The sequence below is a fragment of the Azolla caroliniana genome, unplaced genomic scaffold (assembly GCF_043228905.1).
Source record: "Azolla caroliniana isolate FFs.n. ecotype wild unplaced genomic scaffold, voAzoCaro1.0.p SCAF_21, whole genome shotgun sequence".
Taxonomy (NCBI): Eukaryota; Viridiplantae; Streptophyta; class Polypodiopsida; order Salviniales; family Salviniaceae; genus Azolla; species Azolla caroliniana.
Window position 1 is genome coordinate 9,229,429 of NW_028230456.1, and position 14,348 is coordinate 9,243,776.

Consider the following 14,348-nt stretch of genomic DNA (forward strand, 5'->3'; position numbering starts at 1 on the left):
AGGCGGCCTTAATGGATCATTTCCGTCAAGGTTTGAGAAATGATGTCAAAGATCTTCTTCTTACTTTCCCTAAAGATCCAAAGTCACTTAGAGAAGCCATTAGTCGAGTTGTGCGATGTGATAATCGCCTATTTGAGCGACATTCTGAGCGCCAACAAATGTTACGCCACCAACCTGAGCAGACTTACGCTTCCGTAGTCGCAACGCCTCCACAAGTTTCTAGACCCATTGCAAGGGATGGCCCAACTCCGATGGAAATAGAGTCAACACAACGTCGTGGGCCGTTATCAGATGCTGAGAAGCAACGACGTCGAGTGCATCGCCTCTGCCTGTATTGTGGCGGTCCAGGACATATAGCTGTAAATTGTCCACATAAACCTAGGCGTCAAGTATACCAAGTAAGTGCCCATGAAAACCCTACATTGAGTTCTATTGTTACTTCTAATAACATAAATAAGCCTCATAGTCCATGCCATGAGAATAGATTTGATGTCTTGAGTCAATTAGAGGATGTGTTAAACGAGTAAGTTCGGCCAAAATAGGAGCCATTTGGTTGGACCATCCTAGATATGTAGAGTTAGTTCCTAGTCGTGGTTCCATTTCATCAAATCAAGTGAGTCGAGTTTTTTCAGCACAAGTCGAGCTTACCACATCTACATGTCATCGAGTCCTAGCCTCTGCCCTTCTAGATTCTGGAGCCAACTCTTGTTTCATGGATCATCAATTTGCCTTGTCACAAAACATCCTCTTGAATAAGCTTCCCAGCCCAGTAGCCGTAGGAGTCATTGATGGACGTCCCATAGCATCAGGAGATATAGTCGAGGAGTCCGAGCCAATTAGGATAGTTCTTGGCAATTTGGCAAGCATAATCTCTTTCAACATTATTCGTAGTCCGAAACACCCAATAGTTCTAGGTCTCCCCTGGTTTGAACTCCATAACCGGAAGATTGATTGGATGAAAAGAACAATTGAGGAGACCCAGGGAGAAAGCACAAACCCCGCATCCCTCTCTCCTACATGTGATAATAGATCCCCGGAGTTATCGCCCATCTCTTTACGACAGTTGCGGGAGGAAGGGGGGAACGAGGCCATGTTCGTCTTCGCAATAATAGCAACTCCATCATCCACTTCACGTGAAGTGGATATTAAACTACCAGAGAAATACATTGCCGGAGTTTTCAGATGTCTTTGAAAAGGTGAAGGCCAATACATTGCCGGAGCATTGGCCATACGACTGCCCTATTGACTTACAACTAGGGAAAGAACCTCCATGGGGCCCAATTTATAATATCTCCCCTGTAGAGCTAGAGACTTTACGGGAATATATTGATGAGAATCTAGCAAACGGATTCATTCAGCATTCTAGATCCCCTGCTGGTGCACCTATCTTCTTCGTTAAAAAGAAGAATGGGACTCTTTGGTTGGTCGTGGATTATCGAGGGCTAAACAAAGTGACTATTCGGAATAGATATGCTCTACCATTAATCCCGAATCTTTTGGAACGTCTCAGTGGTGCAGAATATTTCACGAAGTTGGACCTTCGCGGAGCATATAATCTAGTTCGGATTCGCCCGGGGGATGAATGGAAGACAGCTTTCCGCACTCGCTATGGACATTTTGAGTATACAGTGATGTCATTCGGTCTCACGAATGCACTTGCTATTTTCCAACATATGGCGAACGATATTTTTCGAGATTTTCTTGATATCTTCACTATAGTTTACCTAGATGATATTTTAATCTACTCAAAGACCCAAGAGGAGCATGACGAACATGTTCGTCAGGTACTGCGTCGACTCCGAGAATATGGTCTCTATGCAAAATTAGAAAAGTGTAGTTTCGGCCAAAATCAAGTGGAATTGTTGGGGTATGTTGTATCGTCAAATGGTATTGCTATGGACCCCATGAAGGTACAAGGAATTTTAGAGTGGCAAACGCCCCTTTCAGTGCGTGATGTGCAATGTTTTCTCGGGTTTGCAAATTTTTATCGAAAATTTATTAAAGATTATTCCAAGGTTGTGCTTCCGCTTACTCAGCTCACACATAAAGATCAACCATTTATATGGAGTTCAGATGCAGCCGAGGCATTCGAAAGCTTAAAACAAGCATTTACAACGGCACCTATCTTAGCACATGTCGACCCAACAAAACGCTTCATCCTCGAAGCCGATGCATCCGATTTTTCACTAGGGAGTGTCCTCTCGCAGATTGGAGATGATGGACAGCTACACCCTGTCTCCTTTCATTCATGAAAGTTTGAAGCTGTAGAGATCAACTACGAGATCCATGACAAAGAGCTTCTTGCAATCGTGGATTCGTTTCAACAATGGCGACATTTCCTAGAAGGTTCTTCTCAGCAGATCATTGTTTACAATGATCATAAGAATCTGACTTATTTCCAAAATGCTCGAGTCTTGAGTCGGCGACAAGCCCGGTGGGTGCAATTTTTGACTCACTTTGACTTTATCATCATATATCGCCCTGGGATGCAGCAAGGCAAAGCAGATGCTCTTTCTCGGCGCTCTTATATGGAACTTCGTCCAGGGGAACTTGCATTTGAGCATCAAAAACAAATCCTTTTGGGTCCTAATTGATTACGATTAATGGTAGTTAACGCCATAACAACTCTTGAAAATTCCACTCTTCTCGATTCTATTCGAGATCATATGGCCACTGATGATTTCGCCAAGGATGTTTTGGATCATATTGTCCTGAATCGTGCTTCTTGCTCACGGTCGAAAAATCCTCCTAATGACTATTGTCAGTTCTATTGGCATGGTGGTTTTCTATTTCGACAAAATTTATTGTATGTTCTTGATGGTCCCCCACGGCTACAAGTTTTGCAACATTGCCATCACTCACCAATGGCTGGTCATTTTGGAGTTCACAAGCCTCTAGAATTAATTTCTCGACGCTATTGGTGGCCTCGCCTTCGTCATTTTGTTGAGGAGTATGTTCGGAGCTGTGATATATGATATACACACAAGAGGCTTGCCGATCGTCATCGTCTAGACTCCTCAAAAAAGTTCCACATTGGGGATCATGTATGGCTTCTCCAACACAACATCAAGACCACTCGACCTTGCAGTAAATTGGATTACCAACGTTTTGGCCCTTACATGATCACTGGTAAGATAAGTGATGTTGCATTTCGTCTGGACCTCCCTCCGCACATGCATCTTCATCTGGTGTTTCATGTATCCCTTTTGGAACCTTATACTACAAGTTCAATTCCGGGCCGTCTTACGACACCCCCACCACCTGTTGAGTTCTTGGACGGGCCTGAATTTGAAGTTGTTGTCGTTCTTGATTCCAAAATCGTGTGCAACAAGCTATATTACTTAGTCGATTGGCTAGGCTATACCCCCAATGATCGAACTTGGGAACCTGCCGCAAATCTTTCCAATGCTGCAGAACTCGTCAATGCATTTCATCGCCAATATCCTTGTAAACCTGGTCCTAATACAAACCCTACGACCCGTGAGACGTGTCGTCGAAGAAGGGGGATAGTGTCATGAAAACACTCACATCATGCATCGAAAGGATCATGACACTCACGTTATGACTCAAAAGGATTTGAACCCACGACCTTGTTGTACACATGTCAAATCCGTAACCATTGTATTAATATTCTTATATGTATAATCTCTAGAATATGAAATCTAATATCATAGGAATATTCTATATTACTCTACATTCTAGAATGACCTAGAATATTCGAGAGTGTTCTATACCACTAGAATACTCTAGAGATCTTCTAGATTACTCTACATTCTAGGATAACCTAGAATATTCTAGAGTGTTCTCTATTACTTATAAATAGGGATCTATCACCCATCCCAAACCTAAATTGGTTCAACGGCATTTTGTAGCCTACTCTTTGTAATCCATTTCACGCTTCAATATAATAATTCTCTTTCAATTATCTCTCTATCTCTTTTTCTCTCTCTTTTTCTCTCTCAGTCTTGACATCTCCTGGTTGGACAACTCCAACTCATATTCATCAATTGAGCATTGTAGCTCTGCCGACTCTTACTCGTAGTCAGTCGGTCTCTCCGAGTCGATCGACTCAAATTCGGCTCTATCGGCCCGCTGTCTCCTTACAGCTGTCGGTGACGACTCACTTGGCCTTAAGTGGATGGTAGTCGAGGTTGACTGGGGAGTCGATTCTGACTTCTGTTGCTTCCAGTCTTCAATTGTCTTATCTTCTAGAAATACTACATCCCGACTTCCCACTACCTTCTTGTCAACTAGGTCCCATAGCCTATAGCCGAACTCATCTTTCAAGTATCCCATGATTATGCATGCCTTCGACTTACTGTCAAGCTTTGACCTTTGATCCTTCGGTACATGCAAATACCCCAAACATCTGAACACCCTCAGGTGTTGGTAGGAGACATTCTTCCCTGTCCACACTCTCTGTGGGACATCACCCTTTAATGGTAATGAGGGAAACCTGTTGATCAGATAAATAGTTGTGTACATCACCTTAGCCCAATAGGATTTCGGTAGTTTCGCATGAGAGAGCATGCTCCTTTCCCTCTCTACAAGCCCGTTCAACTCTGGGGTCTTTCGCATTGTGTATTTGATCCGAATACCTTGGCACTTGCAGTATTCCTCAACTACCCTCTGTACTCGCCACCGTTGTTGGTTCGAACAACCTTCAACTTCTGACCCAACTTTCGTTCAGATCTAGCATGGAACTCCTTGAAAACGGACAGTACTTGATACTTCGACTTCAGTACGAAGGCCCATGTCTTCCGACTATAGTCGTCAATGAACGTCACAAAGTATTGTCCACCTCGATAAGATGGAGCATCCACATAGCACACATTCGTGTGTACCAGTTCCAGTGGCACTTCTCTTCTCCTCGGTGGTCTTTTGTGGAATGCTGCTCTATTCTGCTTTCCGACTAAGCAGTCGACGCACTTCTCCAGGTGCACTCCCTTGACTTCTGGTAGAAGTTTCTTGTCTGCTAGCAGGTGCATTCCCTTCTCACTCATGTGGCCCAGACTCTTATGCCATATTTCTCCTACCCAGTCGGCTGCCACATTTACTTCCGATTTGCACAGTCGGGCCACTATAAGATTTCCTCGGTAGAACTTCCACTTGCCATTCCAAAAGCTACCACTATACCCTTCGTCATCTAACCTTCCAGTCGATATCAGATTCAATCTGATATCGGTGATGTGTTGAACATCCTTCAGAGTCAGTCGACACCCTGTCGACATCGTCAAGTGGACACTTCCGACTCCGGCTATCTTGCACTCTCCACTATCACCCATTTTCACATAACTGTGATCTCCGGCTATGTAAGTTGAGAAATACTCTCTCGACGGAGTTATGTGGAACGATGCCCCAGAATCGATCACCCAAGTGATTCTTCACAGATGAACAATAGTTCTTCATTGCTCGTAGCAATGGCAGAAGTGTTCTTCTCATCAGGATTCTTCCTGGGTTCGACATTGTTTCCGGCACCCTTGTCTTTTCTCATGTGTTGGCAGTCCTTCTGGAAGTGTCTAGGTTTACCATAGTAAAAGCACACTAGCTTACCTCTGGACTTCAATCTGGCTTGGGACTTTCCTCTCCTTGGTGGACTTCTTTGTCAGTTCCTTCCTCTGTCTGAATGTTGTGTTACATTCGACTCTGACTGGGACATTACTCCCTTGTCCTTCCTGCTTGCCTCCTGATTTAGGATGCTTGTCTTCACTGTCTGTAAAGACAAGTTCTCTTCTTGACAGGAGGTGCTGAGAGTAACCACCAGGTTCTCCTAGCTGTCTGGCAATGTGCACATTAGCAATATGGCTTGCATTGTATCATCCAAGGGAAACTTGGTCGTAGCAAGTTGATTTACATACCCCATGAATGTGTTGATGTGTTCGACGATGCTCTCACCGTCTCTGTATTTCAGCCTTACGATTTTTCTCATCAGCGAGGTTTTATTGACCGCGTTCTTCCTCTCATATAGACCCGATAGCTTCTGCCACATCTCATGGGCATTTGTGTCATTCGCCACATGCTTAAGGACACTTACATCGACGCACTGTCAGATGGTGGCCATTGCCTTTTTGTTTAGAAGTTTCCAATCCGACTCCAATACCCCCCTGGGTATGTCTGCTCTGTCAATTGGCTTGTACAAGTCTTTCACAATGAAGAGGTATTCCATGTTTATCTTCCAAACTGCATAGTTCTATGACTTTAGAACTATCATACCTGGGAAATCGCTCACACCTCCTTCCATGCTTGCACCTCAAGCTCTGATACCAGTTTGTTGAGAAAGCGTTCGGTCAAATCACAATAAACGACCTGTGCTAAAATACGAATCACAGATATGCCAGAAAAATAGGACAACAATGGTGCATAGAGATTTAATGTAGAAACCCTAAAACGGGAGAAAACCACAGGAACAGAGCTTCACTATGTATAGTGGATATACAACACAAAATGTTACAACACTCCTTCGAGTGTATCAGCCACGCAAAGCTCTTGGCGTCTGCTGTTATGCACACAACTATGGTGCTGCTCTCACTCACTCTTTTTCTCACACACTCTCATGCTACTTCTGTTCTACACACACTCTCATGTCTGTTTGCCCTAGATGTATATGTTCTGATACATCGTATGAATTATTTGCAATTGTAGCCATTGCTACATATCATTACTATTATTATTACTATAACAATAATAATAATCTGTTTAAACAATCGACTCTCTTACTATCGACTATTTCCGAACAGTCGGTTCCTTCGAGTGTATCAGCCACGCAGAGCTCTTGGCGTCTATTGTTATGCACACAACTATGGTGCCGCTCTCACTCACTCTTTTTCTCACACGCTCTCACGCTACTTCTGTTCTACACGCACTCTCATGTCTGTTTGCCCTAGATGTATATGTGCCGATACATCGTATGAACTATTTACAATTGTAGCCACTACTACATATCATTACTATTATTATTACTATAACAATAATAATAATCTATTTAAACAATCAACTCTCTTACTGTCAACTATTTCCGAACAATCGGTTCCTTCGGCTCTTCGACTGTTAGCTAGTTTCGAACTGTCGGTTCCTCCCACTGGAGGGATATATTCCCAACAAAGCGGAGGGTTGTCATTTTCACCACTGGTGAAAAGATTTCGTTGAAATTGATGGCATATTCTTGTTGACTTTCTCAACTAATTTGGCCTTGCACGGAAGAGCACGTCGATTCTTCGGTAATTTGACCAAGTCCAAAGTCTTGTTTTGCCGAATGGAGTTCATTTCCGAGTCATCGCCAGATGCCATGTGGCCAAGTCAGCTAATGTCGATGTGTCTTCATATGACGTTGGTTTGTCGGCATCCATGAAGAAGATTCTAGGAGAATACCTCTCTGTTGGGATTTCAATCCCTCCGGATGGGATCTTGAGAACCGGATGTAGAAGACCCGGTGAGAACCGGATGTAGAAGACATATTTGTAAATATGTTTTTTAGTAAACCCATGGAGGCTATATTTGTAAATAGTCCTAAAGGCATATTAGTATAAATATGACCTAGGGCAAACACTTATTTGTGATGTTGTTGATATTGTTGTAGGTGCATGACTACTATACAGAGAGCGAGAGAGAGAGAGAGAGAGAGTGAGAGAGTGAGAGAGTGAGAAATACTCTGTTGTAACCGCCGGTTGGCGAAGAAACAGAGCTCGAGGTTGTTACATCGAGTCTTTGATTGTACCCTCTTTTCTTCATAGTGATAGTTGGAGTCCGTGGGCTCCCGTGGTTTTTTCCATTCATGGTTTTCTACATAAACATCCTGTGTACTCTCCACTTCCCATTTCTGTGTATGATTCTCATAGAAGTGATTCACTACTCGATTGTGGCCGAGTTATCTTCCGTGCTCTTCTCTACAAACCGGTATTAGAGCGAACAACACAAGAAATGGAAAAATCGTTCACCGGCATGTTCAAGCTCACCGGCTCCAACTACTCAGTGTGGAAGTCGAAGATAAGGGACATGTTGGTGGTTAAAGATCTTTGGTTTCCGGTTCAGTTCGGGGAGAAGAGACCGCATAAGATCGACAATGTGGGAGGTGATGCACATGAAGAAGACGGCATACATTTGGTGCTTCATTGACATGAGCCTATACAACAACTTCAATGAAGAAAGTAAGGCTCATGAACTCTAGGAGAAGATTGGTATCATGTTCCAGAACAAGAATGTTGTTAACCAGGTTTCAGTATTTCGGAAGCTAGTGAGGCACTGGTACCAAGACGGCTCCAGTATGGCAGAGCACATGAATGACTTCCAAGAACTAATACATCAGGAAACCTCGTTGGAAGTACCTCTCGCTGATGAGGTACTTGCTCTACTCCTGCTCGGTTCCCTCCTGGATAGCTGGGAGACGTTAGTTGTCACGTTGGGCAACGCTGGGCTGGAAGGAAAACAACTATCCCTAGCAAGAGTCAAGTCGAGCTTCCTAGATGAGGAGGTGTGTCGGAAAGACAAGGAGGTTATCTTTGACACCAAAGCCCTCCTTACCGAATCAGAACGCGGAAGACAAAGGAATTGGAGTCCCCAGAACCGGGAAAAGTCGGGGACACGGACAGTCAAGGGGGAGGCCCACTTGCTTCTATTGCGGCAAGCCGGGGCACTTCAGAAAGAACTGTTGTCATTTCCAGAAAGACAAGGGAACCGACAGTACCGATTCGAAGAGGTCACCGGACCGAAACGGTTCGGATCGGCGAGGCCCAGACCAGAAGGGAACGACGGCGATTGCGGCAAGTGAAGAGGAACTAATGCTCATCACCAAGGAGAGTGAATTGAACCTTGCTGGCGACGAGACAATGTGCGTTGTCCATTCCGGAGTGTCGTTCCACCTTACCTCGGACTGGAAATGCTTCTCATCCTACAAAGTCGGTGAGCACGGTTGTGTCCGGATGGGGAATGAAGGTACATGCCGAATTTTCGGCATAGGAGACGTGTGGTTAACAACACCAACCGGATGCAAGTTCCTGTTGAAGGATGTCTGACACGTTCTGGAGGTTCAGCTGAACCTAATATCAGTCGGTTGGGTAGATGATGAAGGTTACATGGGTAGCATACGGAATGGAGTCATGAAGTTTAGCAAGGGGAGCCTAATAATGGCTCGGGCCCGGAAAGTCAACACATTGTACCTGATGAACGCCCGGTTATGCCGGGAAGAAGAAGTGAACATTGCTTCTGACACTACCGGTGAGTTGTGGCACAAAAGACTGTATCACATGAGTGAGAAGGGGATGAAGAGGCTTGCCGAAGACAACCTCATTCTGGTGAAGGACGTGCAACTTGAGAAGTGCACCGATTTCTTGGCCGGCAAGCAAAACCGAACCTCCTTCCGGTCAAGACCACTGATGAGAAGGAATGCATCACTAGATCTGGTGCATACCGATGTGTGTCAAGTGGACACGAAGTCACATGCCGGATCACAGTACTTCGTGACGTTCATAGACGACCACAGCCGGAAGTTGTGGGTGTCACCATTGAAGACAACGGATCAGGTGCTATCTGTCTTCAAGGAGCTCCACGCGAGAGTGGAAAGAGAAACCGGCCGGAAGTTGAAGGCGGTCGAGCAGATAATGGAAGAGAATATCGGGGGCAGTGCGAGGAGTACTGCCAGTCGAAGGGGATCCAACTCGAATTTACCATGCCGAAGACACTGAAAACGGGCAGGCCAAAAGGATGAAGCGAACCATAATGGAGAGAGTCCGGAGCATGCTCACACATACCAAGTTACCCAAGATGTTTGTGGCTGAGGCGCTAACGACGGCGACCTATGTGATAAACAGATCACCCTCAGTACCCTTGGGAGGAGACTCACCTCAGAAAGTATGGACTGTTAAAGATGTGTCTTACCAGCATCTGAAGGTATTCGGGTGTCTCGCATACGTGCATGTGGCGAAGGACAAGAGAGCAAAGTTAGATCCGAAATCCAGGCCATGCATATTCCTTCGATACGGCGATGATGAGTTCAGTTATTGGGTGTGGGATCTAGTCGACAAGAAGGTGTTCCAGAGTCGGGACATAGTCTTCATGGAAAACAGGGCCATTGCCGACTGGGAGTCGGAGAAGAAGATGATCAACTCCGGATCATCAAATGAAAACCGGTTTGAGGACACAAGGACCTACCCGGTTGAAAAACCGGATGTTGGCTGGTAGCCGGATGACACTCGACGAACCGGCCAGATACGGACAGGAAACCGAACCGACCAAAGAAGAAGAAGAAGAAGAAGAAGACACCGAAAACGGACAAGATCCCGAATCAAATTCAGATGAGGAACAAACGGAGGAACCGGTAGTCAGAAGCCAAGGATGGAGATATCCTCTCCAAGAGAAAAGAGCCCCCGGAAGATTTCCGGATGCAAAGCATGTGTTGTTAACTGAAGAGGGGGAGCCGGAAAGCTTCAAAGAAGCAAAGAGAGACACCCACAGCCGCAAGTGGTTGAGTGCCATGCAGGATGAGATGGATTCCCTACATCAGAACCACACATATGAACTGTCGGCGTTGCCGAAAGGGAAAACAACATTCCGAAACAAGTGGGTGTACAAGCTGAAACCGGGAGATGCCGGAAATCCACCAAGGTATAAGGCTCGAATCGTGGTGAAGGGCTTTGAGCAGAAGAAAGGAGTGGACTTCGATAAGATCTTTGACCCGGTAGTAAAGATGACATCCATCCGGACGGTATTGGGCATAGTGGCAAGCATGGACCTCGAGGTAGACCAACTGGACCTGAAGACGGCATTCCTCCATGGTGACCTCAAAGAAGAGATTTACATGCGTCAACCGGAAGGATTTGAGAAGAAAGGGAAGGAGCACCTAGTGTGCCGGCTGAAGAAGAGCCTATACGGACTAAAGCAAGCTCCCCGACAATGGTACCGGAAGTTTGTCTCCTTCATGACCGACCAAGGGTACCACAAGACACAGGCCGATCACTGCATGTTTGTGAAGAAATTTGATGGAGGAGATTTCCTGATACTCCTCCTACATGTGGATGATATGTTGATCGTCGGACGAGACCAAGGCAAGATTTGAATGCTGAAGAAGGCTCTGAACCAGACCTTCTCAATGAAAGACTTGGGTTTGGCAAGACAGATGTTGGGGATGCACATCATCCGGGACCGGTCAAAGAAGCTATTGTGGCTGTCACAGGAAAAGTACGTGACGAAGGTGCTTCAACGGTTCAACATGTCGGATGTGAAACCGGTCGGATCGACACTTCCGACAAACTACAAGCTATCCGGAGAGCAGAGCCCATGGACAAAGGCAGAGAAGGCGGATATGATGAAGATACCATATGCCTCTGCCGTCGGGAGCTTAATGTACGCAATGGTGTGTACCCGACCCGGATATCAGATATGTAGTCGGAGTGGTGAGCCGTTTCATGAGCAATCCTGGAAGAGAGCACTGGAACGCGGTCAAGTGGATAATCCGGTATTTGAAAGGCACCTCGAGCAAGTGCCTCCGATTCGGCTCTAGTAAACCCCAACTCGACGGATTCACGGATACATACATGTCGGCTGATGCGAATACCAGCCAGTCCACATCCGGTTATGTCATGACTTATGCAGGGGAAACTGTTTCGTGGTAGTCGAGGCTGCAGAAGACAGTTCCGGAGGGAGGACCGATACCAACCAGAACGTGGGGATCGGTACAATGAGAGAAGACGCGACAACTATGGGCGTGATCATGACGACCGACGCAGGGGAGGCCACAATCGAGATCGATATGAACGGGACTACTCACCGGATTACAACCGGAGAAGGGATGCTTATGACTGGGACCGGTATGATAGGAACCAAGATTATAACGGTGACCGGTATGGTCGCGTCTACTCTCCAAGCTACAACCAGAGGAGGGAGGACCAACAAGAAAACTACGAAGATCGGCACCGGCAGGGTTACAAGAACAGACGCTTGCTTAAGAAATGGAACTTTCGGAAAGAGGATCATCGGGAGCTGGCAAAGGAGTACCAATGAGAGCTGAATAGAGGCATAAATGGCTCCCAACCAGAACAAAGAAGAATAAAAGAACCTAACCGAGCGGTAACCGAATTTCAATAGGGTACCGAAACAAAAGCAGAATCTAGCAATACCCGGAAGACGTATTGCTACTATTGCCGCCAGGAGGGCCATTACAACAACCAATGCCCGGTTAAAAGGAATGAAAAATGGTCGGCAATCAATATGGTGGTAGCAAAAGTAGCGGATATACAGCAAGTCACCACCAGATGAAAAGGAAAGACGATGGAGTGGGAAGCACAAGAGGCCATACGGAAACAGACCACGGAATGGATTGAAAAGGCCAACGAACGCAATGTCACCGAAATGAAAGAAAAGAGCACACGAATGCAGTGGAGGAGCTCACCGTAAAGGCACAATTAGAGAACCCCAGGTGGCAAGCAATTCAGGAATGCCAAATCACGTTACCACTAGCCCGGTAACTGCAACTAGTGCCCCGGTTCACCGACAGGTTGAAATCGGCGATGGCGCCGTTAAGTCCTGCACCGGCTCCGACATTCTTTTCAACTCCGGAGGAAGGACCGGCAGTGGTGGACACCAGTAGTCCTGCAATCACTGCGAGTATTAAAGGACAGGAGCTACCAAGTGCGATAGTCGATGGCGGATCAGGAGTAAACGTGATAAGCCTCCAGACATGCGACACTTTGGGAATTCAGGAGTGGGAACCATGCCCATTCTGGCTCCGGATGGCGGACACCAGCTGAGTTAGACTAGCCGGTTTGATCCGGGACTTTGAGGTGACGATCAGAGGTCATGCTTTCCAAATTTCTGCGGTAGTCCTCCAGTTGAACGCTCAAGGGGCATACCCACGCTTGCTAGGACGACCATGGCTGAGGATTGCCCATATCAAACAGAATTGGCAGAAAAACAATAATACGTTCCAAAGAAGGAAAACGAAAGTAAGAGTACCGACGCAACCGCAAGCAGGCCCCAACAAAGATGTAACCCCACTATATGCCGAAAGTGTGAACATGCTGGCAGGACTGGCCGATGAGGAGGTGGATCGCTACCTTGATGAGAACCCAAGGATAGTCCCTCTATTCGAAGTGGACGTCGCAGAAGCGGTATCTCCATACATTGTGCAAACGGAAGAGGTTGGGGAGGAACCGGATAAGGATGCACTCCGGGAACTGTGGCAAGCATAGGAGTCCTTGGAATGGGAAATGGCGGTATCCCAACGAGTAAAAGCATCCCAGCTAGAAGAAGTAAATTTGGGCACCGGAGAGGAAACGTGTCCGGTAAACGTGGCCAAGGAGATGTCATCGGAAGACAAATCAGCAATGATAACATTATTAAAAGAATTCCGTGACGTATTTGCCTAGTCCTTCGAAGATATCGAGGACTTGATCCCCAACTCTATCAACACCAGATTCACCTCAGCAAGGACGCTAAGCCGGTGGCACAACGATGCTATCGGATAAACCCAAACTACGCGGGAAGAGTAAAGGAGGAAATTGACAAGCTGATTCGAGTCGGCTTTATCCGGTCGGTGAAGAAAGCCACTTGGCTAAGTCCAATCGTCATAGTATCGAAGAAGAACGGCAAGATCCGTGTCTGCATGGATTACCGGAAATTTAACGCGGCAACGTTTACCGACGCATTTCCGCTTCCGTTTACGGATGGAGTTTTAGATGTGGTAGCCGGGCACGAGGTTTATAGCTTTCTCGATGGTTTCCGCGGATATAACCAAATAAGGATGCACCCGGATGATCAAGAAAAGACAATGTTCGTGACAGAAAGGGGAGTTGTAATGATGTTCGAACTCAAGACGGCGCTGGCAAGCTTTCAGAGGATTATTATGGAAGTATTTGGAGAATTCATACCGGCGTTTATGCAGGTATTCCTGGATGACTTCGCGGTATATAGCCGGAAAGGGGAACACCTCGACCATCAGGTTATGCTTGGAAAAGTGTAGAGGATACTGGTTAAGCTTAAACTCGGCAAAATGTGTCTCCGGTGTGACCAATAGCACATTGTTGGGTCATATTGTTAGTAAGGAAGGGATTGCCATGGACCCGGATAAGGTCAAGGCTATTTTGCAGGCACCAGTGTTGACGATCGTCAAGGCTTTAAGCCGGTTCTTAGGACAGATCCGGTGGCATAGCCGGATGCTCCGGTACTTGGCAGACCTCACCACGCCCTTACACGGAGTTGTACACCGAACACCGTTTAATTAGACGGATGAAGAGGACAAGGCTTACTGCGCACTCAAGGTAATGTTGTCACAAGCACCAGTGGTACAACCCCCAGACTGGTCAAAAGAGTTCCATGTCTTCGTGGACGTGTCGGATATCGCAATCGGCAGTGTACTCATG